The sequence below is a fragment of the Nelumbo lutea genome, chromosome 4 (assembly GCF_056320005.1).
Source record: "Nelumbo lutea isolate HS-2025 chromosome 4, American lotus-T2T, whole genome shotgun sequence".
Classification (NCBI taxonomy): Eukaryota; Viridiplantae; Streptophyta; class Magnoliopsida; order Proteales; family Nelumbonaceae; genus Nelumbo; species Nelumbo lutea.
In genome coordinates this window covers 51,289,963-51,316,962 of record NC_142687.1, presented here as the reverse complement: position 1 = coordinate 51,316,962, position 27,000 = coordinate 51,289,963, and the positions used below count along the sequence as shown (strand labels likewise).

The 27,000-nt window shown below is 43.1% G+C and overlaps 6 non-coding genes and 35 pseudogenes across 6 annotated transcripts; all 41 read right to left on the bottom strand.

The window, feature by feature from the left end:
* Window positions 1-223: 223 nt before the first annotated feature.
* Window positions 224-342, bottom strand: LOC148856785 (5S ribosomal RNA). Its single transcript, XR_016097002.1, has one exon. It is a non-coding gene; the product is annotated as a 5S ribosomal RNA (ribosomal RNA).
* Window positions 343-672: 330 nt separating this feature from the next.
* On the bottom strand, window positions 673-790 carry LOC148856784 (5S ribosomal RNA; annotated as a pseudogene).
* Window positions 791-1,149: 359 nt separating this feature from the next.
* Window positions 1,150-1,267, bottom strand: LOC148856783 (5S ribosomal RNA; annotated as a pseudogene).
* A 359-nt stretch (window positions 1,268-1,626) lies between these two features.
* Window positions 1,627-1,745, bottom strand: LOC148856782 (5S ribosomal RNA; annotated as a pseudogene).
* A 359-nt stretch (window positions 1,746-2,104) lies between these two features.
* Window positions 2,105-2,222, bottom strand: LOC148856781 (5S ribosomal RNA; annotated as a pseudogene).
* Window positions 2,223-2,580: 358 nt separating this feature from the next.
* Window positions 2,581-2,698, bottom strand: LOC148856780 (5S ribosomal RNA; annotated as a pseudogene).
* A 359-nt stretch (window positions 2,699-3,057) lies between these two features.
* Window positions 3,058-3,174, bottom strand: LOC148856779 (5S ribosomal RNA; annotated as a pseudogene).
* A 359-nt stretch (window positions 3,175-3,533) lies between these two features.
* Window positions 3,534-3,652, bottom strand: LOC148856778 (5S ribosomal RNA). The gene has a single exon (XR_016097001.1). It is a non-coding gene; the product is annotated as a 5S ribosomal RNA (ribosomal RNA).
* A 304-nt stretch (window positions 3,653-3,956) lies between these two features.
* Window positions 3,957-4,074, bottom strand: LOC148856777 (5S ribosomal RNA; annotated as a pseudogene).
* A 359-nt stretch (window positions 4,075-4,433) lies between these two features.
* Window positions 4,434-4,551, bottom strand: LOC148856776 (5S ribosomal RNA; annotated as a pseudogene).
* Window positions 4,552-4,910: 359 nt separating this feature from the next.
* On the bottom strand, window positions 4,911-5,029 carry LOC148856775 (5S ribosomal RNA; annotated as a pseudogene).
* Window positions 5,030-5,388: 359 nt separating this feature from the next.
* Window positions 5,389-5,506, bottom strand: LOC148856774 (5S ribosomal RNA; annotated as a pseudogene).
* Window positions 5,507-5,864: 358 nt separating this feature from the next.
* Window positions 5,865-5,982, bottom strand: LOC148856773 (5S ribosomal RNA; annotated as a pseudogene).
* Window positions 5,983-6,341: 359 nt separating this feature from the next.
* LOC148856772 (5S ribosomal RNA) lies at window positions 6,342-6,458 on the bottom strand (annotated as a pseudogene).
* A 359-nt stretch (window positions 6,459-6,817) lies between these two features.
* LOC148856771 (5S ribosomal RNA) lies at window positions 6,818-6,936 on the bottom strand. The gene has a single exon (XR_016097000.1). It is a non-coding gene; the product is annotated as a 5S ribosomal RNA (ribosomal RNA).
* Window positions 6,937-7,240: 304 nt separating this feature from the next.
* LOC148856770 (5S ribosomal RNA) lies at window positions 7,241-7,358 on the bottom strand (annotated as a pseudogene).
* Window positions 7,359-14,728: 7,370 nt separating this feature from the next.
* Window positions 14,729-14,846, bottom strand: LOC148856769 (5S ribosomal RNA; annotated as a pseudogene).
* A 359-nt stretch (window positions 14,847-15,205) lies between these two features.
* On the bottom strand, window positions 15,206-15,324 carry LOC148856768 (5S ribosomal RNA; annotated as a pseudogene).
* A 359-nt stretch (window positions 15,325-15,683) lies between these two features.
* On the bottom strand, window positions 15,684-15,801 carry LOC148856767 (5S ribosomal RNA; annotated as a pseudogene).
* Window positions 15,802-16,159: 358 nt separating this feature from the next.
* Window positions 16,160-16,276, bottom strand: LOC148856766 (5S ribosomal RNA; annotated as a pseudogene).
* A 359-nt stretch (window positions 16,277-16,635) lies between these two features.
* Window positions 16,636-16,754, bottom strand: LOC148856765 (5S ribosomal RNA). The gene has a single exon (XR_016097140.1). It is a non-coding gene; the product is annotated as a 5S ribosomal RNA (ribosomal RNA).
* A 305-nt stretch (window positions 16,755-17,059) lies between these two features.
* On the bottom strand, window positions 17,060-17,177 carry LOC148856764 (5S ribosomal RNA; annotated as a pseudogene).
* A 359-nt stretch (window positions 17,178-17,536) lies between these two features.
* On the bottom strand, window positions 17,537-17,654 carry LOC148856763 (5S ribosomal RNA; annotated as a pseudogene).
* A 358-nt stretch (window positions 17,655-18,012) lies between these two features.
* Window positions 18,013-18,131, bottom strand: LOC148856762 (5S ribosomal RNA; annotated as a pseudogene).
* Window positions 18,132-18,490: 359 nt separating this feature from the next.
* On the bottom strand, window positions 18,491-18,608 carry LOC148856761 (5S ribosomal RNA; annotated as a pseudogene).
* Window positions 18,609-18,967: 359 nt separating this feature from the next.
* Window positions 18,968-19,086, bottom strand: LOC148856760 (5S ribosomal RNA). Its single transcript, XR_016098195.1, has one exon. It is a non-coding gene; the product is annotated as a 5S ribosomal RNA (ribosomal RNA).
* Window positions 19,087-19,443: 357 nt separating this feature from the next.
* On the bottom strand, window positions 19,444-19,561 carry LOC148856759 (5S ribosomal RNA; annotated as a pseudogene).
* A 359-nt stretch (window positions 19,562-19,920) lies between these two features.
* On the bottom strand, window positions 19,921-20,039 carry LOC148856758 (5S ribosomal RNA; annotated as a pseudogene).
* A 358-nt stretch (window positions 20,040-20,397) lies between these two features.
* On the bottom strand, window positions 20,398-20,515 carry LOC148856757 (5S ribosomal RNA; annotated as a pseudogene).
* A 359-nt stretch (window positions 20,516-20,874) lies between these two features.
* On the bottom strand, window positions 20,875-20,993 carry LOC148856756 (5S ribosomal RNA; annotated as a pseudogene).
* Window positions 20,994-21,828: 835 nt separating this feature from the next.
* LOC148856755 (5S ribosomal RNA) lies at window positions 21,829-21,946 on the bottom strand (annotated as a pseudogene).
* A 348-nt stretch (window positions 21,947-22,294) lies between these two features.
* Window positions 22,295-22,412, bottom strand: LOC148856754 (5S ribosomal RNA; annotated as a pseudogene).
* Window positions 22,413-22,771: 359 nt separating this feature from the next.
* On the bottom strand, window positions 22,772-22,889 carry LOC148856753 (5S ribosomal RNA; annotated as a pseudogene).
* Window positions 22,890-23,247: 358 nt separating this feature from the next.
* Window positions 23,248-23,365, bottom strand: LOC148856752 (5S ribosomal RNA; annotated as a pseudogene).
* Window positions 23,366-23,724: 359 nt separating this feature from the next.
* Window positions 23,725-23,843, bottom strand: LOC148856751 (5S ribosomal RNA; annotated as a pseudogene).
* Window positions 23,844-24,201: 358 nt separating this feature from the next.
* Window positions 24,202-24,319, bottom strand: LOC148856750 (5S ribosomal RNA; annotated as a pseudogene).
* A 359-nt stretch (window positions 24,320-24,678) lies between these two features.
* Window positions 24,679-24,796, bottom strand: LOC148856749 (5S ribosomal RNA; annotated as a pseudogene).
* A 359-nt stretch (window positions 24,797-25,155) lies between these two features.
* On the bottom strand, window positions 25,156-25,272 carry LOC148856748 (5S ribosomal RNA; annotated as a pseudogene).
* Window positions 25,273-25,631: 359 nt separating this feature from the next.
* Window positions 25,632-25,749, bottom strand: LOC148856747 (5S ribosomal RNA; annotated as a pseudogene).
* A 359-nt stretch (window positions 25,750-26,108) lies between these two features.
* LOC148856746 (5S ribosomal RNA) lies at window positions 26,109-26,226 on the bottom strand (annotated as a pseudogene).
* A 359-nt stretch (window positions 26,227-26,585) lies between these two features.
* Window positions 26,586-26,704, bottom strand: LOC148856745 (5S ribosomal RNA). Its single transcript, XR_016098194.1, has one exon. It is a non-coding gene; the product is annotated as a 5S ribosomal RNA (ribosomal RNA).
* Between the last annotated feature and the right edge of the window lie 296 nt (window positions 26,705-27,000).

Genomic DNA, 27,000 nt, shown 5'->3' with positions numbered 1-27,000 from the left:
TATTCCTTTCCAGATCTGCCGCAGCCACGGATAGATGCAATAATATGGCGGGGCCCACAATGCACGACGAATGCCAAAAGCCCGGTTTTGCACCGTTCCCATTTAGTTATGACGATCGTGCCGCAAATGGTATGAGTATGCGGCGCGTTGTTTCCAGTTGTCTCGCCGAAACGACATATGGAATTTGCAAATAGTATATCAAAAACAAAATATTAATAAAATTGGGGTGCAACACGAGGACTTCCCAGGAGGTCACCCATCCTAGTACTACTCTTGCCCAAGCATGCTTAACTTCGGAGTTCTGATGGGATCCGGTGCATTAGTGCTGGTATGATCGCACCCGTTTGCTTTTTGCTCGCTTAAATCTTTATGCACTCACTATCTTGTTCCCCTCCAGTAATTATTTCAGACTTGAAAAAACGGTGTATGCAACTTTCCTCCCTTGGAACCCGTGCTTTGTAGATCTGCCGCAGCCCCGGATAGACGCAATAATATCGCGGGGCCCACAATGCACGACGAATGCCAAAAGCCCGGTTTTGCACCGTTCCCATTCAGTAGTGACGATCGTGCCGCAAATGGTCCGAGTATCCGGAGTGTTGTTTCTAGTTGTCTCGCCGAAACGACATATGGAATTTGCAAATAGTATATCAAAAATAAAATATTAATAAAATTGGGGTGCAACACGAGGACTTCCTAGGAGGTCACCAATCTTAGTACTACTCTCGCCAAGAACGCTTAACTTCGGAGTTCAAATGGGATTCGATGCATTAGTGCTGGTATGATCGCACCCATTTTCTTCTTGCACGCTTAAATATTTATGCACTCACTATTTTGCTCCCCTCCATTAATTCTTTCAGACTTGAAAAAACGGTGTATGCAACTTTCCTCCCTTGGTACCCGTGCACAAGCTCCCACGTGAGCGGAGTTATTCATTTCCAGATCTGCCGCAGTCCCGGATAGCTGCAATACTATCGCAGGGCCCACATTGCACGACGAACACCAAAAGCCCGGTTTTGCACCGTTACCATTCAATAATGACGATCGAACCGCAAATGGTCCGAGTATCCGGCGCGTTGTTTCTAGTTGTCTCGCCGAAACGACATATGGAATTTGCGAATAGTATATCAAAAATAAAATATTAATAAAATTGGGGTGCAACACGTGGACTTCTTAGGAGGTCACCAATCTTAGTACTACTCTCGCCAAGAACGCTTAACTTCGGAGTTCAAATGGGATCCGATGCATTAGTGCTTGTATGATCGCACCCATTTTCTTCATGCTCGCTTAAATCTTTATGCACTCACTATCTTGCTGGCCTCCATTAATTCTTTCAGACTTGAAAAAACGGTGTATGCAACTTTCCTCCCTTGGTACCCGTGCACAAGCTCCCACGTGAGCGGAGTTATTCATTTCCAGATCTGCCGCAGCCCCGGATAGATGCAATAATATCACGGGGCCCACAATCCACGACGAACGCCCAAATCCCGGTTTGGCACCGTTCCCATTCAGTAATGACGATTGAACCGTAAATGCTCCGAGTATCCGGCGCGTTGTTTCCAGTTGTCTCGCCGAAACGACATATGGAATTTGAAAATAGTATATCAAAAATAAAATAATAATAAAATTGGGGTGCAACATGAGGAAATCCTTGGAGTTCACCAATCCTAGTACTACTCTCGCCCAAGCACGCTTAACTTCGGAGTTCTGATGGGATCCGGTGTATTAGTGCTGGTATGATCGCACCCGATTGCTTCTTGCTCGCTTAAATCTTTATGCACTCACTATTTTGCTCCCCTCCATTAATTCTTTCAGACTTGAAAAAATGGTGTATGCAACATTCCTCCCTTGGTACCCGTGCACAAGCTCCCACGTGAGCGGAGTTATTCATTTCCAGATCTGCCGCAGCCCCGGATAGATGCAATACTATCGCAGGGCCCACAATGCACGACGAACACCAAAAGCCCGATTTTGCACCGTTCCCATTCAATAATGACGAACGAACCGCAAATGGTGCGAGTATCCGGCGCGTTGTTTCCAGTTGTCTCGCCGAAACGACATATGGAATTTGCAAATAGTATATCAAAAATAAAATATTAATAAAATTGGGGTGCAACACGAGGACTTCCTAGGAGGTCACCAATCTTAGTACTACTCTCGCCAAGAACGCTTAACTTCGGAGTTCAAATGGGATCCGATGCATTAGTGCTTGTATGATCGCACCCATTTTCTTCTTGCACGCTTAAATCTTTATGCACTCACTATTTTGCTCCCCTCCATTAATTCTTTCAGACTTGAAAAAACGGTGTATGCAACTTTCCTCCCTTGGTACCCGTGCACAAGCTCCCACGTGAGCGGAGTTATTCATTTCCAGATCTGCCGCAGCCCCGGATAGATGCAATAATATCGCGGGGCCCACAATCCACAACGAACGCCCAAATCCCAGTTTGCACCGTTACCATTCAGTAATGACGATCGAACCGTAAATGCTCCGAGTATCCGGCGCGTTGTTTCCAGTTGTCTCGCCGAAACGACATATGGAATTTGAAAATAGTATATCAAAAATAAAATATGAATAAAATTGGGGTGCAACACGAGGACTTCCTAGGAGGTCACCAATCTTAGTACTACTCTCGCTAAGAACGCTTAACTTCGGAGTTCAAATGGGATCCGATGCATTAGTGCTTGTATGATCGCACCCATTTTCTTCTTGCTCGCTTAAATCTTTATGCACTCACTATTTTTCTCCCCTCCATTAATTCTTTCAGACTTTAAAAAATGGTGTATGCAACTTTCCTCCCTTGGTAACCGTGCACAAACTCCCACGTGAGCGGAGTTATTCCTTTCCAGATCTGCCGCAGCCCCGGATAGATGCAATAATATCACGGAGCCCACAATGCACGACGAATGCCAAAAGCCCGGTTTTGCACCATTCCCATTCAGTAATGACGATCGTGCCGCAAATGGTCCGAGTATCCGGCGTGTTGTTTCTAGTTGTCTCGCCGAAATGACATATGGAATTTGCAAATAGTATATCAAAAATAAAATATTAATAAAATTGGGGTGCAACACGAGGACTTCCTTGGAGGTCACCAATCTTAGCACTACTCTCGCAAGAACGCTTAACTTCGGAGTTCAAATGGGATCCGATGCATTAGTGCTGGTATGATCGCACCCATTTTCTTCTTACTCGCTTAAATCTTTGTGCACTCACTATCTTGCTGCCCTCCATTAATTCTTTCAGACTTGAAAAAATGGTGTATGCAACTTTACTCCCATGGTAACCGTGCACAAGCTTCGACGTGAGCGGAGTTATTCCTTTCCAGATCTGCCGCAGCCCCGGATAGATGCAATAATATCGCGGGGCCCACAATGCACGACGAATGCCAAAAGCCCGGTTTTGCACCGTTCCCATTTAGTTATGACGATCGTGCCGCAAATGGTATGAGTATGCGGTGCGTTGTTTCCAGTTGTCTCGCCGAAACGACATATGGAATTTGCAAATAGTATATCAAAAACAAAATATTAATAAAATTGGGGTGCAACACGAGGACTTCCCAGGAGGTCACCCATCCTAGTACTACTCTTGCCCAAGCATGCTTAACTTCGGAGTTCTGATGGGATCCGGTGCATTAGTGCTGGTATGATCGCACCCGTTTGCTTTTTGCTCGCTTAAATCTTTATGCACTCACTATCTTGTTCCCCTCCAGTAATTATTTCAGATTTGAAAAAACGGTGTATGCAACTTTCCTCCCTTGGAACCCGTGCACAAGATTCCACGTGAGCGGAGTTATTCCTTTGTAGATCTGCCGCAGCCCCGGTTTTGCACCGTTCCCATTCAGTAGTGACGATCGTTCCGCAAATGGTCCGAGTATCCGGAGTGTTGTTTCTAGTTGTATCGCCGAAACGACATATGGAATTTGCAAATAGTATATCAAAAATAAAATATTAATAAAATTGGGGTGCAACACGAGGACTTCCTAGGAGGTCACCAATCTTAGTACTACTCTCGCCAAGAACGCTTAACTTCGGAGTTCAAATGGGATCCGATGCATTAGTGCTGGTATGATCGCACCCATTTTCTTCTTGCACGCTTAAATCTTTATGCACTCACTATTTTGCTCCCCTCCATTAATTCTTTCAGACTTGAAAAAACGGTGTATGCAACTTTCCTCCCTTGGTACCCGTGCACAAGCTCCCACGTGAGCGGAGTTATTCATTTCCAGATCTGCCGCAGTCCCGGATAGCTGCAATACTATCGCAGGGCCCACATTGCACGACGAACACCAAAAGCCCGGTTTTGCACCGTTCCCATTCAATAATGACGATCGAACCGCAAATGGTCCGAGTATCCGGCGCGTTGTTTCTAGTTGTCTCGCCGAAACGACATATGGAATTTGCAAATAGTATATCAAAAATAAAATATTAATAAAATTGGGGTGCAACACGTGGACTTCTTAGGAGGTCACCAATCTTAGTACTACTCTCGCCAAGAACGCTTAACTTCGGAGTTCAAATGGGATCCGATGCATTAGTGCTTGTATGATCGCACCCATTTTCTTCATGCTCGCTTAAATCTTTATGCACTCACTATCTTGCTGGCCTCCATTAATTCTTTCAGACTTGAAAAAACGGTGTATGCAACTTTCCTCCCTTGGTACCCGTGCACAAGCTCCCACGTGAGCGGAGTTATTCATTTCCAGATCTGCCGCAGCCCCGGATAGATGCAATAATATCACGGGGCCCACAATCCACGACGAACGCCCAAATCCCGGTTTGGCACCGTTCCCATTCAGTAATGACGATTGAACCGTAAATGCTCCGAGTATCCGGCGCGTTGTTTCCAGTTGTCTCGCCGAAACGACATATGGAATTTGAAAATAGTATATCAAAAATAAAATAATAATAAAATTGGGGTGCAACATGAGGAAATCCTTGGAGTTCACCAATCCTAGTACTACTCTCGCCCAAGCACGCTTAACTTCGGAGTTCTGATGGGATCCGGTGTATTAGTGCTGGTATGATCGCACCCGATTGCTTCTTGCTCGCTTAAATCTTTATGCACTCACTATTTTGCTCCCCTCCATTAATTCTTTCAGACTTGAAAAAATGGTGTATGCAACATTCCTCCCTTGGTACCCGTGCACAAGCTCCGACGTGAGCGGAGTTATTCATTTCCAGATTTGCCGCAGCCCCGGATAGATGCAATACTATCGCAGGGCCCACAATGCACGACGAACACCAAAAGCCCGATTTTGCACCGTTCCCATTCAATAATGACGAACGAACCGCAAATGGTGCGAGTATCCGGCGCGTTGTTTCCAGTTGTCTCGCCGAAACGACATATGGAATTTGCAAATAGTATATCAAAAATAAAATATTAATAAAATTGGGGTGCAACACGAGGACTTCCTAGGAGGTCACCAATCTTAGTACTACTCTCGCCAAGAACGCTTAACTTCGGAGTTCAAATGGGATCCGATGCATTAGTGCTTGTATGATCGCACCCATTTTCTTCTTGCACGCTTAAATCTTTATGCACTCACTATTTTGCTCCCGTCCATTAATTCTTTCAGACTTGAAAAAACGGTGTATGCAACTTTCCTCCCTTGGTACCCGTGCACAAGCTCCCACGTGAGCGGAGTTATTCATTTCCAGATCTGCCGCAGCCCCGGATAGATGCAATAATATCGCGGGGCCCACAATCCACAACGAACGCCCAAATCCCAGTTTGCACCGTTACCATTCAGTAATGACGATCGAACCGTAAATGCTCCGAGTATCCGGCGCGTTGTTTCCAGTTGTCTCGCCGAAACGACATATGGAATTTGAAAATAGTATATCAAAAATAAAATATGAATAAAATTGGGGTGCAACACGAGGACTTCCTAGGAGGTCACCATTCTTAGTACTACTCTCGCTAAGAACGCTTAACTTCGGAGTTCAAATGGGATCCGATGCATTAGTGCTTGTATGATCGCACCCATTTTCTTCTTGCTCGCTTAAATCTTTATGCACTCACTATTTTTCTCCCCTCCATTAATTCTTTCAGACTTTAAAAAATGGTGTATGCAACTTTCCTCCCTTGGTAACCGTGCACAAACTCCCACGTGAGCGGAGTTATTCCTTTCCAGATCTGCCGCAGCCCCGGATAGATGCAATAATATCACGGAGCCCACAATGCACGACGAATGCCAAAAGCCCGGTTTTGCACCATTCCCATTCAGTAATGACGATCGTGCCGCAAATGGTCCGAGTATCCGGCGTGTTGTTTCTAGTTGTCTCGCCGAAATGACATATGGAATTTGCAAATAGTATATCAAAAATAAAATATTAATAAAATTGGGGTGCAACACGAGGACTTCCTTGGAGGTCACCAATCTTAGTACTACTCTCGCAAGAACGCTTAACTTCGGAGTTCAAATGGGATCCGATGCATTAGTGCTGGTATGATCGCACCCATTTTCTTCTTACTCGCTTAAATCTTTGTGCACTCACTATCTTGCTGCCCTCCATTAATTCTTTCAGACTTGAAAAAATGGTGTATGCAACTTTACTCCCATGGTAACCGTGCACAAGCTTCGACGTGAGCGGAGTTATTCCTTTCCAGATCTGCCGCAGCCCCGGATAGATGCAATAATATCGCGGGGCCCACAATGCACGACGAATGCCAAAAGCCCGGTTTTGCACCGTTCCCATTTAGTTATGACGATCGTGCCGCAAATTGTATGAGTATGCGGTGCGTTGTTTCCAGTTGTCTCGCCGAAACGACATATGGAATTTGCAAATAGTATATCAAAAACAAAATATTAATAAAATTGGGGTGCAACACGAGGACTTCCCAGGAGGTCACCCATCCTAGTACTACTCTTGCCCAAGCATGCTTAACTTCGGAGTTCTGATGGGATCCGGTGCATTAGTGCTGGTATGATCGCACCCGTTTGCTTTTTGCTCGCTTAAATCTTTATGCACTCACTATCTTGTTCCCCTCCAGTAATTATTTCAGATTTGAAAAAACGGTGTATGCAACTTTCCTCCCTTGGAACCCGTGCACAAGATTCCACGTGAGCGGAGTTATTCCTTTGTAGATCTGCCGCAGCCCCGGTTTTGCACCGTTCCCATTCAGTAGTGACGATCGTTCCGCAAATGGTCCGAGTATCCGGAGTGTTGTTTCTAGTTGTATCGCCGAAACGACATATGGAATTTGCAAATAGTATATCAAAAATAAAATATTAATAAAATTGGGGTGCAACACGAGGACTTCCTAGGAGGTCACCAATCTTAGTACTACTCTCGCCAAGAACGCTTAACTTCGGAGTTCAAATGGGATCCGATGCATTAGTGCTGGTATGATCGCACCCATTTTCTTCTTGCACGCTTAAATCTTTATGCACTCACTATTTTGCTCCCCTCCATTAATTCTTTCAGACTTGAAAAAACGGTGTATGCAACTTTCCTCCCTTGGTACCCGTGCACAAGCTCCCACGTGAGCGGAGTTATTCATTTCCAGATCTGCCGCAGTCCCGGATAGATGCATGATGTGTGGCTCATTGTGACACTAGCAAGTGCACTAGCCGTTCAAGTAATAAAGTAGTGAGTGAAGTATCGTTCCCACGAGGATTTAGGAAACAATTACCAATACTAAATTGAACATTTCTTATCTGATCAACAAATAAATCAAAACTCTAATGAAAGCTAAGAAATCCTAAATTAAAATCTATCTAAATCATTGGTCCAATTGCCTTCAATTCAGGTTAGAAGAGTAAGCAGTAAATGTCAATCTCAGAATTCAGCAATCTATCAATTTGGATCATTCGAATGAATCATGATTGAGCCTTGGTTTGGTGAAACCCCAAGGTCATGAACAGCCTCTCTCAAGTGCATGTTCATCCTATGCATGAGTGACGGTTCTTCTATCTCTAGCAAGAATCTAATCCTCATGCATGCATTTCTTCAAACACTTCTAAGGCATCAATTCAAATCTGAATTGATCACCAACTGAATTGTGCAAGTTATCTCTAACCTTGCACTCAATTCAGTTCTTGAATAGTAGATCTGAATTCCTAGAGTCTCTCTCAAGCACTCTAGGAATTCCAAGCTGTAGATTAATTCGCCCAATCTGAAAATTGCAGATCTGAATTCTCTTTCAAGCAATTCAGATCTTGCAATCTCAGATCTGAGAATTCAGATCTGAGTTTTGAAGGTTAGTTGGCCGAATTAATCTACAATCACACCCTTATTCAAGAAACTTCAAATACAATGCATGACCATTTGAATGAATCAAAAAGAATTAGATTGCTGAAATGAAATTTTACAAGCTGAAATACATCAAGGAAGAATGGAAACAAGGAGAAAGAAGAAAGAACATATAACTAAGAAACTGAATTCAAATCAAAAGAGAATGAAACTACAAATGATTTATTACAGAAGATCTTTGAATCACAAACTCTCAATTCGAACTCACCTTCTTCTTCTAGCTTGCTTGTCTTGAACTTCCTTCAGCCCTTCTTCTTCTTCTTCCTTGCGCCTAGCCTTCTTCTCTTCTCTTCTCTCAAGGTGGCCGAACCTCTAAGAGTGGGAGAGCTTTCCTCTCAAGCAATTGAACAACTTTCTCCCCTCCTAGAGGCCTCCTTATATAGTTTTTCAAAGGGCTCTTGCCCCTTCTTGAAGCCTCTAGAATGGGGTGTATTACACCCCTCATGAACCTTCTAGAGTGCTCCCTCCTTCTCTTCAAGAAACTTCTAGGAGTTGCCGCCCCTAGCTCCCTTTGGGTTGCTATTTGGGCTACAACTTAGCTTGCTTTTATGCTCAAGTGGGCTACACTCTAGGCTGTTATTTGGGCTAAAAATGGGCTGGGCCGAAATTTCCTTCTTGCTAGGCTTCTTCCCTTGGATTTTCCAAAGAGTTTCACTTGCTCTTCTTGGGCCGAATGAAATTCTCTTGCTCTCATGGCTGGGCCGGGCTGAACTTGATAAATTTTGGGTTTTCTTTTCTTGCTTTTGCCTTCTTTTTGTTGATTTGGCTCCCCCTGAAATCTTTTTTGCAATCAAGCTAAATTAAGGCAAAAATTAATAAAACCGGCATAAAAATCCATGCTAAAGTCCTAAAAAATTATAGATAAATTGTAAGTTCATCAAATACCCCCACACTTAAGCTTTTGCTTGTCCTCAAGCAAAGACATCAGCCATAAACTTAACATTCCCCACTTCTGTTCTCACCATTTACCTGGTGAACTTTTTAAGATAGAAATGTATTGAGTAGTCGGGGAACTTTTGTAAGTGCTCAACTCTTATTCTTGTAAATTACCATTTAAGATATGTATCAGATCCGAGGAAAGGAGAATATGAATTTCGTCATAGTCTAGCCTTCACTCCTAATTCATATATAAATCAGCTCCTTAATTGTCAAGGTTAATAATCAAATTTCACTAAGTTTCACATCTGTAACTAAATCTCAATGAGAGTTCAACTTTAGAGTGCCCCTTTGAACCTCGGTTGTCACCACAATTACTTATTTCTATGGGTGAGTGCATCTTATGCTCCATCTCACCCTTTTCTTTTTTTTTTTTTTTTTTCGGTGTGAGTGCATTTTATGCTCCATCTCACACACTTTTCTCTCTCTTTTTTTTTTGTTTTTTTTTTTTTTTTTTTGGTGTGAGTGCATCTTATGCTCCATCTCACACTGGTCACTTGCTTGAGGTAGGTAAATAGGACTCATGTTCTAAGCTGCTAGTTTTACTAATCAGCTCAGAATAGCGGAGTCAATTTGGGCTTTTGAACCTTCTTTGCAATTATTGAACCTCAAGAATCAACACTTCAGATGTGCACCAGCTTTCTTGACCATTAACCATGAAATCAAGGGCTTCCATACACATGAAGATAGTTAGGGCTAGTCATGCTGAAAAGCATATTCAGCTCCCCTTTTCTCATGCATAAATCAAATTGGGTCATTCACAAGAATAAAAACTTAACAAGTACATCAGTCTCCCTCAACTCATTGAATTCCTTCCTAAAAATAATCATCAAATAAATAGTAATGAACTGGAGGGGTTCCGGTCTTTTTTTTTTGGTTATGTCATTGCCTGCATATGTGTGTTTGGGGTGAATGAGGTGCATGGTTTCAACCCCCATACCCTAGCCTCGGGCTCACTCCCCCACACTTAAGATGAACATTGTCCTCAATGTTCGTAGTGTTAGGCAGTAACAATAAAACTAGCAAGCGCATCATCAAGTAATAGGAGGTATTTAGAGGACTTCCCTGAAGATCATTCTTAAATTCTGCAATATGTTGTCGGTGGAAAACTTCTTCTGTTAGAAATCACTTGCAAACTAGAAGAGGAGATCAGTAGCTTTGTTCTAACTAAAAATAATTTAAACCAAATAATAAAAAGACTACTATACACAATTCCAAACAATGTAAATAATTTAACCAGTTTGTAATACACAACAGAAACTTACAAGGCCAAGAAGTTTGAATTCTATCTAACAAAATAAATAAATAAATAAATAAATTTAAAAAACAAGATCAAAAGCCAATATAAATATCTCTTGGAATCTGATACGCAAGTGATAAACAAGTCATTTACAAGATTGAAACTAGCCTAAAAGTCTAAGAGTTCTTGAAATCAGCACACTACCAAAGTTATTTGATTTTTTTTTTTTTTTGGTTAGAACTTGACTTTTGAGAACAGTCACTTACAAAAACTCCAAACCTAATATCAATAAGTAGGTCTAAAATCTGTTGCAGTTAGGTCTGAAATAAGTTTGATCCCAAGAGCTTAAGACTTCTCTTTAAGTCCCAACTTAAATGTCTTGTATGCCTCAGACCTGAAATCAGATCTGCAATTTTATAATGAAAGCAGCCTTGATTCAGATCTGAATACCATTACATCAAAAATATGAAGCTCTTTTTGGACCTCACAAACATTAGTCCTAATCCAATACAACAAATTCAGATTGGGTGCAAGTGATTTAAAAGATAACAAAACATCAAGTTCAAAGAAATTTCAGATCATGTACTCATACAGCCTCTGATTCTCATGCACTTCATAACTGATTTTACCATTCATGGCTTAAATTTTCATCAATGAGGCAAGTCTGATGCATCAAATTGTGAATTGGGTGCTGTCACTACCCGAATTCACATCAAAATAGAGTGGGTTCAGGTCTGAGTTCAGATGAACTCAAATCTGAACCTAGCAGAATGCAGTCCTGCAACTGGCTGAACTCAGATCTAAACTTCAAATCTGAGTTTCAGATTTGAAAACTCACATGCAATTTTTTCATTGTTTTCTTTTTATTTTCTTTATCTTTTTTTTTCCTTTTTTTTTTTTATAAATCTAAAACAAAATACAGCAATGCAACCAAAATCTTTTTGGATGAGTGCAGGTCTGATTGATGAATGCAATTCAGATCTGAACTCATTTTAAATTTTTTTTTTTTTTCGGTTGAGTGCTGCAATTCTGCTATAGCAGATCTGAGTGCCGAATGCAACTCAGATCTGCAACACTCATGATTTTGTGATTTTTTTCTTTTAGAGGGTAATAACTTCAAGATAGAAAGCAAAACAGGTCTCCTTTTATTAAAATCAAACTGAAACAAGAAAAATAAAGTAATCTACTAAAGAGAAAAGAAGCATAACTATAGTAATACAGCAGTTGCATTCAAAGCAAAAATGAAAGATTAAGGAAATTAAACCAACTATGAATGCAATGCTGAAGAACTACATCTGAAGAACTACATCTACCAGCTACACTAAATCAGCAATCAAATATGAAGTAGATCATCAATGGGAAAGAGAGCTAACTAGATCAGCAGTGGAGTTTCATGCTAATTGTTGTACTGTAGCAGCCCTGCTACAGCTCTGAATGCTAGTGGAATGCACTGCTGCTTTTATTGAATATGTGAGGCATCACAATTATTCAATCCAAACACACATCCTCAGCAAATTTAGATTGGGTACAAGTGGGTAAAGCCAAGAATTTAGTCCACCCAGAATTCATAGTATGCTCTGTATCAGTTCAGTCCTCACATCATATCAACTGCATTTCAGATTTGAATTTCTCTCATTCTTTGCTATCCATTCACCCTTGAGGCAGGTTGGATGTATCATAGGGTGGATTGGGGTAGTGATGGCACCCAATTCACCTCAAACTTGCATCGGTTCAGATCTGAGTTCAGAGGAATTCAGGTCTGAACTGAGTAGATCTGTAACAGCAGAATTCAGATCTGAACTCAAGTCTGAGTTTGGATCTGAATTCTCAATTGCCTTACCTTCAGTTGTTGCTACCAAATTGTTTTTGGGGAATAGAAGAAGTGCCCTAGGGTGAATTGGGGTGGTGATGACACCCAATTCCCCTCAAAATTGCATCAGTTCAGGTCTGAGTTCAGAGGAACTCAGATCAGAACTGTTGCAGATCTGCAATAGCAGAATTCAGATCTGAATTCAAATCTGAATTCTGATCCGAATTCTCAATTGCTCCTCTTGTTGTTCAAAAGATCTCCCCCCTTTTTTTTTTCATTTTTCTTTTCTTTTTGTAATGAAAGAAAGAAAAAAAAATAAAGTCTGAAACACAAGCAACTCTTTTCGGCTCAGTGCTGCAGATCTGAAATCTGCTGATCTGAGTGCCGAATGCAACTCAGATCTGCAACACTCATGTTTATGTGAATTTTTTTTTTTTTCTTTTTGAAGGGAACAACACCAAGATTGAATAGAAATCAAATATGCCTTTATTAAAATGAAACTGAAACCAAAAAAAGAAAGTAATCTACTTAAGAAAGAAGAAACATAACTACAATAGTACAGCTGTTGCAGTCCAAGCTGAAATGAAAAAGTTAGCAAATTAACCCAACTACGAATGCAATGCTGAATGAGATCAGATTAAGAATGCTCAATGTTTCCTAATATTGCTTCTCTAAATCCCCGGCAACGGCGCCAAAAACTTGATGTGTGGCTCATTGTGACACTAGCAAGTGCACTAGCCGTTCAAGTAATAAAGTAGTGAGTGAAGTATCGTTCCCACGAGGATTTAGGAAACAATTACCAATACTAAATTGAACATTTCTTATCTGATCAACAAATAAATCAAAACTCTAATGAAAGCTAAGAAATCCTAAATTAAAATCTATCTAAATCATTGGTCCAATTGCCTTCAATTCAGGTTAGAAGAGTAAGCAGTAAATGTCAATCTCAGAATTCAGCAATCTATCAATTTGGATCATTCGAATGAATCATGATTGAGCCTTGGTTTGGTGAAACCCCAAGGTCATGAACAGCCTCTCTCAAGTGCATGTTCATCCTATGCATGAGTGACGGTTCTTCTATCTCTAGCAAGAATCTAATCCTCATGCATGCATTTCTTCAAACACTTCTAAGGCATCAATTCAAATCTGAATTGATCACCAACTGAATTGTGCAAGTTATCTCTAACCTTGCACTCAATTCAGTTATTGAATAGTAGATCTGAATTCCTAGAGTCTCTCTCAAGCACTCTAGGAATTCCAAGCTGTAGATTAATTCGCCCAATCTGAAAATTGCAGATCTGAATTCTCTTTCAAGCAATTCAGATCTTGCAATCTCAGATCTGAGAATTCAGATCTGAGTTTTGAAGGTTAGTTGGCCGAATTAATCTACAATCACACCCTTATTCAAGAAACTTCAAATACAATGCATGACCATTTGAATGAATCAAAAAGAATTAGATTGCTGAACTGAAATTTTACAAGCTGAAATACATCAAGGAAGAATGGAAACAAGGAGAAAGAAGAAAGAACATATAACTAAGAAACTGAATTCAAATCAAAAGAGAATGAAACTACAAATGATTTATTACAGAAGATCTTTGAATCACAAACTCTCAATTCGAACTCACCTTCTTCTTCTAGCTTGCTTGTCTTGAACTTCCTTCAGCCCTTCTTCTTCTTCTTCCTTGCGCCTAGCCTTCTTCTCTTCTCTTCTCTCAAGGTGGCCGAACCTCTAAGAGTGGGAGAGCTTTCCTCTCAAGCAATTGAACAACTTTCTCCCCTCCTAGAGGCCTCCTTATATAGTTTTTCAAAGGGCTCTTGCCCCTTCTTGAAGCCTCTAGAATGGGGTGTATTACACCCCTCATGAACCTTCTAGAGTGCTCCCTCCTTCTCTTCAAGAAACTTCTAGGAGTTGCCGCCCCTAGCTCCCTTTGGGTTGCTATTTGGGCTACAACTTAGCTTGCTTTTATGCTCAAGTGGGCTACACTCTAGGCTGTTATTTGGGCTAAAAATGGGCTGGGCCGAAATTTCCTTCTTGCTAGGCTTCTTCCCTTGGATTTTCCAAAGAGTTTCACTTGCTCTTCTTGGGCCGAATGAAATTCTCTTGCTCTCATGGCTGGGCCGGGCTGAACTTGATAAATTTTGGGTTTTCTTTTCTTGCTTTTGCCATCTTTTTGTTGATTTGGCTCCCCCTGAAATCTTTTTTGCAATCAAGCTAAATTAAGGCAAAAATTAATAAAACCGGCATAAAAATCCATGCTAAAGTCCTAAAAAATTATAGATAAATTGTAAGTTCATCAATGCAATACTATCGCAGGGCCCACAATGCACGACGAACACCAAAAGCCCGGTTTTGCACCGTTCCCATTCAATAATGACGATCGAACCGCAAATGGTCCGAGTATCCGGCGCGTTGTTTCTAGTTGTCTCGCCGAAACGACATATGGAATTTGCAAATAGTATATCAAAAGTAAAATATTAATAAAATTGGGGTGCAACACGAGGACTTCTTAGGAGGTCACCAATCTTAGTACTACTCTCGCCAAGAACGCTTAACTTCGGAGTTCAAATGGGATCCGATGCATTAGTGCTTGTATGATCGCACCCATTTTCTTCATGCTCGCTTAAATCTTTATGCACTCACTATCTTGCTGGCCTCCATTAATTCTTTCAGACTTGAAAAAATGGTGTATGCAACTTTCCTCCCTTGGTACCCGTGCACAAGCTCCCACGTGAGCGGAGTTATTCATTTCCAGATCTGCCGCAGCCCCGGATAGATGCAATAATATCACGGGGCCAACAATCCACGACGAACGCCCAAATCCCGGTTTGGCACCGTTCCCATTCAGTAATGACGATCGAACCGTAAATGCTCCGAGTATCCGGCGCGTTGTTTCCAGTTGTCTCGCCGAAACGACATATGGAATTTGAAAATAGTATATCAAAAATAAAATATTAATAAAATTGGGGTGCAACATGAGGAAATCCTAGGAGTTCACCAATCCTAGTACTACTCTCGCCCAAGCACGCTTAACTTCGGAGTTCTGATAGGATCCGGTGTATTAGTGCTGGTATGATCGCACCCGATTGCTTCTTGCTCGCTTAAATCTTTATGCACTCACTATTTTGCTCCCCTCCATTAATTCTTTCAGACTTGAAAAAATGGTGTATGCAACATTCCTCCCTTGGTACCCGTGCACAAGCTCCCACGTGAGCGGAGTTATTCATTTCCAGATCTGCCGCAGCCCCGGATAGATGCAATACTATCGCAGGGCCCACAATGCACGACGAACACCAAAAGCCCGATTTTGCACCGTTCCCATTCAATAATGACGAACGAACAGCAAATGGTGCGAGTATCCGGCGCGTTGTTTCCAGTTGTCTCGCCGAAACGACATATGGAATTTGTAAATAGTATATCAAAAATAAAATATTAATAAAATTGGGGTGCAACACGAGGACTTCCTAGGAGGTCACCAATCTTAGTACTACTCTCGCCAAGAACGCTTAACTTCGGAGTTCAAATGGGATCCGATGCATTAGTGCTTGTATGATCGCACCCATTTTCTTCTTGCTCGCTTAAATCTTTATGCACTCACTATTTTGCTCCCCTCCATTAATTCTTTCAGACTTGAAAAAACGGTGTATGCAACTTTCCTCCCTTGGTACCCGTGCACAAGCTCCCACGTGAGCGGAGTTATTGATTTCCAGATCTGCCGCAGCCCCGGATAGATGCAATAATATCGCGGGGCCCACAATCCACAACGAACGCCCAAATCCCAGTTTGCACCGTTACCATTCAGTAATGACGATCGAACCGTAAATGCTCCGTGTATCCGGCGCGTTGTTTCCAGTTGTCTCGCCGAAACGACATATGGAATTTGAAAATAGTATATCAAAAATAAAATATGAATAAAATTGGGGTGCAACACGAGGACTTCCTAGGAGGTCACCAATCTTAGCACTACTCTCGCAAGAACTTTTAACTTCGGAGTTCAAATGGGATCCGATGCATTAGTGCTGGTATGATCGCACCCATTTTCTTCTTACTCGCTTAAATCTTTGTGCACTCACTATCTTGCTGCCCACCATTAATTCTTTCAGACTTGAAAAAATGGTGTATGCAACTTTACTCCCATGGTAACCGTGCACAAGCTTCGACGTGAGCGGAGTTATTCCTTTCCAGATCTGCCGCAGCCCCGGATAGATGCAATAATATCGCGGGGCCCACAATGCACGACGAATGCCAAAAGCCCGGTTTTGCACCGTTCCCATTTAGTTATGACGATCGTGCCGCAAATGGTATGAGTATGCGGTGCGTTGTTTCCAGTTGTCTCGCCGAAACGACATATGGAATTTGCAAATAGTATATCAAAAACAAAATATTAATAAAATTGGGGTGCAACACGAGGACTTCCCAGGAGGTCACCCATCCTAGTACTACTCTTGCCCAAGCAGGCTTAACTTCGGAGTTCTGATGGGATCCGGTGCATTAGTGCTGGTATGATCGCACCCGTTTGCTTTTTGCTCGCTTAAATCTTTATGCACTCACTATCTTGTTCCCCTCCTGTAATTATTTCAGATTTGAAAAAACGGTGTATGCAACTTTCCTTCCTTGGAACCCGTGCACAAGATTCCACGTGAGCGGAGTTATTCCTTTGTAGATCTGCCGCAGCCCCGGTTTTGCACCGTTCCCATTCAGTAGTGACGATCGTTCCGCAAATGGTCCGAGTATCCGGAGTGTTGTTTCTAGTTGTATCGCCGAAAACGACATATGGAATTTGCAAATAGTATATCAAAAATAAAATATTAATAAAATTGGGGTGCAACACGAGGACTTCCTAGGAGGTCACCAATCTTAGTACTACTCTCGCCAAGAACGCTTAACTTCGGAGTTCAAATGGGATCCGATGCATTAGTGCTGGTATGATCGCACCCATTTTCTTCTTGCACGCTTAAATCTTTATGCACTCACTATTTTGCTCCCCTCCATTAATTCTTTCAGACTTGAAAAAACGGTGTATGCAACTTTCCTCCCTTGGTACCCGTGCACAAGCTCCCACGTGAGCGGAGTTATTCATTTCCAGATCTGCCGCAGTCCCGGATAGATGCAATACTATCGCAGGGCCCACAATGCACGACGAACACCAAAAGCCCGGTTTTGCACCGTTCCCATTCAATAATGACGATCGAACCGCAAATGGTCCGAGTATCCGGCGCGTTGTTTCTAGTTGTCTCGCCGAAACGACATATGGAATTTGCAAATAGTATATCAAAAATAAAATATTAATAAAATTGGGGTGCAACACGAGGACTTCTTAGGAGGTCACCAATCTTAGTACTACTCTCGCCAAGAACGCTTAACTTCGGAGTTCAAATGGGATCCGATGCATTAGTGCTTGTATGATCGCACCCATTTTCTTCATGCTCGCTTAAATCTTTATGCACTCACTATCTTGCTGGCCTCCATTAATTCTTTCAGACTTGAAAAATGGTGTATGCAACTTTCCTCCCTTGGTACCCGTGCACAAGCTCCCACGTGAGCGGAGTTATTCATTTCCAGATCTGCCGCAGCCCCGGATAGATGCAATAATATCACGGGGCCCACAATCCACGACGAACGCCCAAATCCCGGTTTGGCACCGTTCCCATTCAGTAATGACGATCGAACCGTAAATGCTCCGAGTATCCGGCGCGTTGTTTCCAGTTGTCTCGCCGAAACGACATATGGAATTTGAAAATAGTATATCAAAAATAAAATATTAATAAAATTGGGGTGCAACATGAGGAAATCCTAGGAGTTCACCAATCCTAGTACTACTCTCGCCCAAGCACGCTTAACTTCGGAGTTCTGATGGGATCCGGTGTATTAGTGCTGGTATGATCGCACCCGATTGCTTCTTGCTCGCTTAAATCTTTATGCACTCACTATTTTGCTCCCCTCCATTAATTCTTTCAGACTTGAAAAAATGGTGTATGCAACATTCCTCCCTTGGTACCCGTGCACAAGCTCCCACGTGAGCGGAGTTATTCATTTCCAGATCTGCCGCAGCCCCGGATAGATGCAATACTATCGCAGGGCCCACAATGCACGACGAACACCAAAAGCCCGATTTTGCACCGTTCCCATTCAATAATGACGAACGAACAGCAAATGGTGCGAGTATCCGGCGCGTTGTTTCCAGTTGTCTCGCAGAAACGACATATGGAATTTGCAAATAGTATATCAAAAATAAAATATTAATAAAATTGGGGTGCAACACGAGGACTTCCTAGGAGGTCACCAATCTTAGTACTACTCTCGCCAAGAACGCTTAGCTTCGGAGTTCAAATGGGATCCGATGCATTAGTGCTTGTATGATCGCACCCATTTTCTTCTTGCTCGCTTAAATCTTTATGCACTCACGATTTTTCTCCCCTCCATTAATTCTTTCAGACTTTAAAAAATGGTGTATGCAACTTTCCTCCCTTGGTACCCGTGCACAAGCTCCCACGTGAGCGGAGTTATTCATTTCCAGATCTGCCGCAGCCCCGGATAGATGCAATAATATCGCGGGGCCCACAATCCACGACGAACGCCCAAATCCCGGTTTTGCACCGTTCCCATTCAGTAATGACGATCGAACCGCAAATGCTCCGAGTATCCGGCGCGTTGTTTCCAGTTGTCTCGCCGAAACGACATATGGAATTTGAAAATAGTATATCAAAAATAAAATTTTAATAAAATTGGGGTGCAACACGAGGACTTCCTAGGAGTTCACCAATCCTAGTACTACTCTCGCCCAAGCACGCTTAACTTCGGAGTTCTGATGGGATCCGGTGTATTAGTGCTGGTATGATCGCACCCGATTGGTTCTTGCTCGCTTAAATCTTTATGCACTCACTATCATGCTCCCCTCCATTAATTCTTCAGACTTGAAAAAACGGTGTATGCAACTTTCCTCCCTTGGTACCCGTGCGCAAGCTCCCACGTGAGCGGAGTTATTCATTTCTAGATCTGCCGCAGCCCCGGATAGATGCAATAATATCGCGGGGCCCACAATCCACGACGAACGCCCAAATCCCAGTTTGCACCGTTACCATTCAGTAATGACGATCGAACCGTAAATGCTCCGAGTATCCGGCGCGTTGTTTCCAGTTGTCTCGCCGAAACGACATATGGAATTTGAAAATAGTATATCAAAAATAAAATACTAATAAAATTGGGGTGCAACACGAGGACTTCCTAGGAGGTCACCAATCTTAGTACTACTCTCGCCAAGAACGCTTAACTTCGGACTTCAAATGGGATCCGATGCATTAGTGCTTGTATGATCGCACCCATTTTCTTCTTGCTCGCTTAAATCTTTATGCACTCACTATTTTTCTCCCCTCCATTAATTCTTTCAGACTTTAAAAAACGGTGTATGCAACTTTCCTCCCTTGGTACCCGTGCACAAGCTCCCACGTGAGCGGAGTTATTCATTTCCAGATCTGCCGCAGCCCCGGATAGATGCAATAATATCGCGGGGCCCACAATCCACGACGAACGCCCAAATCCCGGTTTTGCACCGTTCCCATTCAGTAATGACGATCGAACCGCAAATGCTCCGAGTATCCGGCGCGTTGTTTCCAGTTGTCTCGCCGAAACGACATATGGAATTTGAAAATAGTATATCAAAAATAAAATTTTAATAAAATTGGGGTGTAACACGAGGACTTCCTAGGAGTTCACCAATCCTAGTACTACTCTCGCCCAAGCACGCTTAACTTCGGAGTTCTGATGGGATCCGGTGTCTTAGTGCTAGTATGATCGCACCCGATTGCTTCTTGCTCGCTTAAATCTTTATGCACTCACTATCATGCTCCCCTCCATTAATTCTTCAGACTTGAAAAAACGGTGTATGCAACTTTCCTCCCTTGGTACCCGTGCACAAGCTCCCACGTGAGCGGAGTTATTCATTTCCAGATCTGCCGCAGCCCCGGATAGATGCAATACTATCGCGGGGCCCACAATGCACGACGAACACCCAAAGCCCAGTTTTGCACCGTTCCCATTCAATAGTGACGATCGAACCGCAAATGCTCCGAGTATCCGGCGCGTTGTTTCCAGTTGTCTCGCCGAAACGACATATGGAATTTGCAAATAGTATATCAAAAAGAAAATATTAATAAAATTGGGGTGCAACACGAGGACTTCCTAGGAGGTCACCAATCTTAGTACTACTCTCGCCAAGAACGCTTAACTTCGGAGTTCAAATGGGATCCGATGCATTAGTGCTTGTATGATCGCACCCATTTTCTTTTTGCTCGCTTAAATCTTTATGCACTCACTATTTTGCTCCCCTCCATTAATTCTTTCAGACTTGAAAAAACGGTGTATGCAACTTTCCTCCCTTGGTACCCGTGCACAAGCTCCCACGTGAGCGGAGTTATTCCTTTCCAGATCTGCCACAGCCCCGGATAGATGCAATAACATCGCGGGGCCAACAATCCACGACGAACGCCCAAATCCCGGTTTTGCACCGTTCCCATTTAGTAATGACGATCGAACCGTAAATGCTCCGAGTATGCGGCGCGTTGTTTCCAATTGTCTCGCCGAAACGACATATGGAATCTGAAAATAGTATATCAAAAATAAAATATTAATAAAATTGGGGTGCAACACGAGGATTTCCTAGGAGTTCACCAATCCTAGTACTACTCTCGCGCAAGCACGCTTAACTTCGGAGTTCTGATGGGATCCGGTGTATTAGTGCTGGTATGATCGCACCAGTTTGCTTCTTGCTCGCTTAAATCTTTATGCACTCACTATCTTGCTCCCCTCCATTAATTCTTTCGGACTTGAAAAAATGGTGTATGCAACTTTCCTCCCTTGGTAACCGTGCACAAACTCCAACGTTAGAGGAGTTATTCCTTTCCAGATCTGCCGCAGCCCCGGATAGATGCAAAAATATCACGGGGCCCACAATGCACGACGAATGCCAAAAGCCCGGTTTTGCACCATTCCCATTCAGTAATGACGATCGTGCCGCAAATGGTCCGAGTATCCGGCGTGTTGTTTCTAGTTGTCTCGCCGAAACGACATATGAAATTTGCAAATAGTATATCAAAAATAAAATATTTATAAAATTGGGGTGCAACACGAGGACTTCCTTGGAGGTCACCAATCTTAGTACTACTCTCGCAAGAACGCTTAACTTCGGAGTTCAAATGTGATCCGATGCTATAGTGATGGTATGATCGCACCCATTTTCTTCTTACTCGCTTAAATCTTTGTGCACTCACTATCTTGCTGCCCTCCATTAATTCTTTCAGACTTGAAAAAATGGTGTATGCAACTTTCCTCCCATGGTAACCGTGCACAAGCTTCCACGTGAGCGGAGTTATTCCTTTCCAGATCTGCCGCAGCCCCGGATAGATGCAATAATATCGCGGGGCCCACAATGCACGACGAATGCCAAAAGCCCGGTTTTGCACCGTTCCCATTCAGTAGTGACGATCGAACCGCAAATGCTGCGAGTATCCGGCGCGTTGTTTCCAGTTGTCTCGCCGAAACGACATATCGAATTTGCAAATAGTATATCAAAAAGAAAATATTAATAAAATTGGGGTGCAACACGAGGACTTCCTAGGAGGTCACCAATCTTAGTACTACTCTTGCCAAGAACGCTTAACTTCGGAGTTCAAATGGGATCCGATGCATTAGTGCTTGTATGATCGCACCCATTTTCTTCTTGCTCGCTTAAATCTTTATGCACTCACTATTTTTCTCCCCTCCATTAATTTTTTCAGACTTGAAAAAACGGTGTATGCAACTTTCCTCCCTTGGTAACCGTGCACAAGCTTCCACGTGAGTGGAGTTATTCCTTTGTAGATCTGCCGTAGCCCCGGATAGATGCAATAATATCATGGGGCCCACAATGCACGACGATTGCCAAAAGCCCGGTTTTGCACCGTTCCCATTCAGTAATGACGATCGTGCCGCAAATGGTCCGAGTATCCGGCGTGTTGTTTCTAGTTGTATCGCCGAAATGACATATGGAATTTGCAAATAGTATATCAAAAATAAAATTGGGGTGCAACACGAGGACTTCGTAGGAGGTCTCCAATCTTAGTACTACTCTCGCCAAGAACGCTTAACTTCGGAGTTCAAATGGGATCCGATGCATTAGTGCTGGTATGATCGCACCCATTTTCTTCTTGCACGCTTAAATCTTTATGCACTCACTATTTTGCTCCCCTCCATTAATTCTTTCAGACTTGAAAAAACGGTGTATGCAACATTCCTCCCTTGGTACCCGTGCACATGCTCCCATGTGAGCGGAGTTATTCATTTCCAGATCTGCCGCAGCCCCGGATAGATGCAATACTATCGCAGGGCCCACAATGCACGACGAACACCAAAAGCCCGGTTTTGAACCGTTCCCATTCAATAATGACGAACGAACCGCAAATGGTGCGAGTATCCGGCGCGTTGTTTCCAGTTGTCTCGCCGAAACGACATATGGAATTTGCAAATAGTATATCAAAAATAAAATATTAATAAAATTGGGGTGCAACACGAGGACTTCCTAGGAGGTCACCAATCTTAGTACTACTCTCGCCAAGAACGCTTAACTTCGGAGTTCAAATGGGATCCGATGCATTAGTGCTTGTATGATCGCACCCATTTTCTTCTTGCACGCTTAAATCTTTATGCACTCACTATTTTTCTCCCCTCCATTAATTCTTTCAGACTTGAAAAAACGGTGTATGCAACTTTCCTCCCTTGGTACCCGTGCACAAGCTCCCACGTGAGCGGAGTTATTCATTTCCAGATCTGCCGCAGCCCCGGATAGATGCAATAATATCGCGGGGCCCACAATCAACGACGAACGCCCAAATCCCAGTTTGCACCGTTACCATTCAGTAATGACGATCGAACCGTAAATGCTCCGAGTATCCGGCGCGTTGTTTCCAGTTGTCCCGCCGAAACGACATATGGAAATTGAAAATAGTATATCAAAAATAAAATATTAATAAAATTGGGGTGCAACACGAGGACTTCCTAGGAGGTGACCAATCCTAGTACTACTCTCGCCAAGAACGCTTAACTTCGGAGTTCAAATGGGATCCGATGCTTTAGTGCTTGTATGATCGCACCCATTTTCTTCTTGCTCGCTAAAATCTTTATGCACTCACTATTTTTCTCCCCTCCATTAATTCTTTCAGACTTGAAAAAATGGTGTATGCAACTTTCCTCCCTTGGTACCCGTGCACAAGCTCCCACGTGAGCGGAGTTATTCATTTCCAGATCTGCCGCAGCCCCGGATAGATGCAATAATATCACGGGGCCCACAATCCACGACGAATGCCCAAATCCCGGTTTTGCACCGTTCCCATTCAGTAATGACGATCGAACCGCAAATGCTCCGAGTATCCGGCGCGTTGTTTCCAGTTGTCTCGCCGAAACGACATATGGAATTTGAAAATAGTATATCAAAAATAAAATTTTAATAAAATTGGGGTGCAACACGAGGACTTTCTAGGAGTTCACCAATCCTAGTACTACTCTCGCCCAAGCACGCTTAACTTCGGAGTTCTGATGGGATCCGGTGTATTAGTGCTGGTATGATCGCACCCGATTGCTTCTTGCTCGCTTAAATCTTTATGCACTCACTATCATGCTCCCCTCCATTAATTCTTCAGACTTGAAAAAATAGTGTATGCAACTTTCCTCCCTTGGTACCCGTGCACAAGCTCCCACGTGAGCGGAGTTATTCATTTCCAGATCTGCCGCAGCCCCGGATAGATGCAATACTATCGCAGGGCCCACAATGCACGACGAACACCAAAAGCCCGGTTTTGCACCGTTCCCATTCAATAATGACGAACGAACCGCAAATGGTGCGAGTATCCGGCGCGTTGTTTCCAGTTGTCTCGCCGAAACGACATATGGAATTTGCAAATAGTATATCAAAAATAAAATATTAAAAAAATTGGGGTGCAACACCAGGACTTCCTAGGAGGTCACCAATCCTAGTACTACTCTCGCCAAGAACGCTTAACTTCGGAGTTCAAATGGGATCCGATGCATTAGTGCTTGTATGATCGCACCCATTTTCTTCTTGCTCGCTTAAATCTTTATGCACTCACTATTTTGCTCCCCTCCATTAATTTTTTCAAACTTGAAAAAACGGTGTATGCAACTTTCCTCCCTTGGTACCCGTGCACAAGCTTCCACGTGAGTGGAGTTATTCCTTTGTAGCTCTGCCGTAGCCCCAGATAGATGCAATAATATCATGGGGCCCACAATGCACGACGATTGCCAAAAGCCCGGTTTTGCACCGTTCCCATTCAGTAATGACAATCGTGCCGCAAATGGTCCGAGTATCCGGCGTGTTGTTTCTAGTTGTATCGCCGAAATGACATATGGAATTTGCAAATAGTATATCAAAAATAAAATATTAATAAAATTGCGGTGCAACACGAGGACTTCGTAGGAGGTCACCAATCTTAGTACTACTCTCGCCAAGAACGCTTAACTTCGGAGTTCAAATGGGATCCGATGCATTAGTGCTGGTATGATCGCACCCATTTTCTTCTTGCACGCTTAAATCTTTATGCACTCACTATTTTGCTCCCCTCCATTAATTCTTTCAGACTTGAAAAAATGGTGTATGGAACATTCCTCCCTTGGTACCCGTGCACAAGCTCCCATGTGAGCAGAGTTATTCATTTCCAGATCTGCCGCAGCCCCGGATAGATGCAATACTATCGCAGGGCCCACAATGCACGATGAACACCAAAAGCCCGGTTTTGCACCGTTCCCATTCAATAATGACGAACGAACCGCAAATGGTGCGAGTATCCGGCGCGTTGTTTCCAGTTGTCTCGCCGAAACGACATATGGAATTTGCAAATAGTATATCAAAAAAAAAATATTAATAAAATTGGGGTGCAACACGAGGACTTCCTTGGTGGTCACCAATCTTAGTACTACTCTCGCAAGAACGCTTAACTTCGGAGTTCAAATGGGATCCGATGCATTAGTGCTTGTATGATCGCCCCCATTTTCTTCTTACACGCTTAAATCTTTGTGCACTCACTATTTTGCTCCCCTCCATTAATTCTTTCAGACTTGAAAAAACGGTGTATGCAACTTTCCTCCCATGGTAACCGTGCACAAGCTCCCACGTGAGCGGAGTTATTTATTTCCAGATCTACCGCAGCACCGGATAGATGCAATAATATCGGGGGGCCCACAATGCACGACGAATGCCAAAAGCCCGGTTTTGCACCGTTCCCATTCAGTAGTGACGATCGAACCGCAAATGCTCCGAGTATCCGGCGCGTTGTTTCCAGTTGTCTCGCCGAAACGACATATCGAATTTGCAAATAGTATATCAAAAAGAAAATATTAATAAAATTGGGGTGCAACACGAGGACTTCCTAGGAGGTCACCAATCTTAGTACTACTCTCGCCAAGAACGCTTAACTTCGGAGTTCAAATGGGATCCGATGCATTAGTGCTTGTATGATCGCACCCATTTCATTCTTGCTCGCTTAAATCTTTATGCACTCACTATTTTGCTCCCCTCCATTAATTTTTTCAGACTTGAAAAAACGGTGTATGCAACTTTCCTCCCATGGTAACCGTGCGCAAGCTTCCACGTGAGTGGAGTTATTCCTTTGTAGATCTGCCGTAGCCCCGGATAGATGCAATAATATCATGGGGCCCACAATGCACGACGATTGCCAAAAGCCCGGTTTTGCACCGTTCCCATTCAGTAATGACGATCGTGCCGCAAATGGTCCGAGTATCCGGCGTGTTGTTTCTTGTTGTATCGCCGAAATGACATATGGAATTTGCAAATAGTATATCAAAAATAAAATATTAATAAAATTGGGGTGCAACACGAGGACTTCGTAGGAGGTCACCAATCTTAGTACTACTCTCGCCAAGAACGCTTAACTTCAGAGTTCAAATGGGATCCGATGCATTAGTGCTGGTATGATCGCACCCATTTTCTTCTTGCACGCTTAAATCTTTATGCACTCACTATTTTGCTCCCCTCCATTAATTCTTTCAGACTTGAAAAAATGGTGTATGCAACATTCCTCCCTTGGTACCCGTGCACAAGCTCCCACGTGAGCGGAGTTATTCATTTCCAGATCTGCCGCAGCCCCGGATAGATGCAATAATATCGCGGGGCCCACAATCCACGACGAACGCCCAAATCCCGGTTTTGCACCGTTCCCATTCAGTAATGACGATCGAACCGCAAATGCTCCGAGTATCCGGCGCGTTGTTTCCAATTGTCTCGCCGAAACGACATATGGAATTTGAAAATAGTATATCAAAAATAAAATTTTAATAAAATTGGGGTGCAACACGAGGACTTCCTAGGAGTTCACCAATCCTAGTACTACTCTCGCCCAAGCACGCTTAACTTCGGAGTTCTGATGGGATCCGGTGTATTAGTGCTGGTATGATCGCACCCGATTGCTTCTTGCTCGCTTAAATCTTTATGCACTCACTATCATGCTCCCCTCCATTAATTCTTCAGACTTGAAAAAACAGTGTATGCAACTTTCCTCCCTTGGTACCCGTGCACAAGCTCCCACGTGAGCGGAGTTATTCATTTCCAGATCTGACGCAGCCCCGGATAGATGCAATACTATATCGGGGCCCACAATGCACGACGAACACCCAAAGCCCGGTTTTGCACCGTTCCCATTCAATAGTGACGATCGAACCGCAAATGCTCCGAGTATCGGGCGCGTTGTTTCCAGTTGT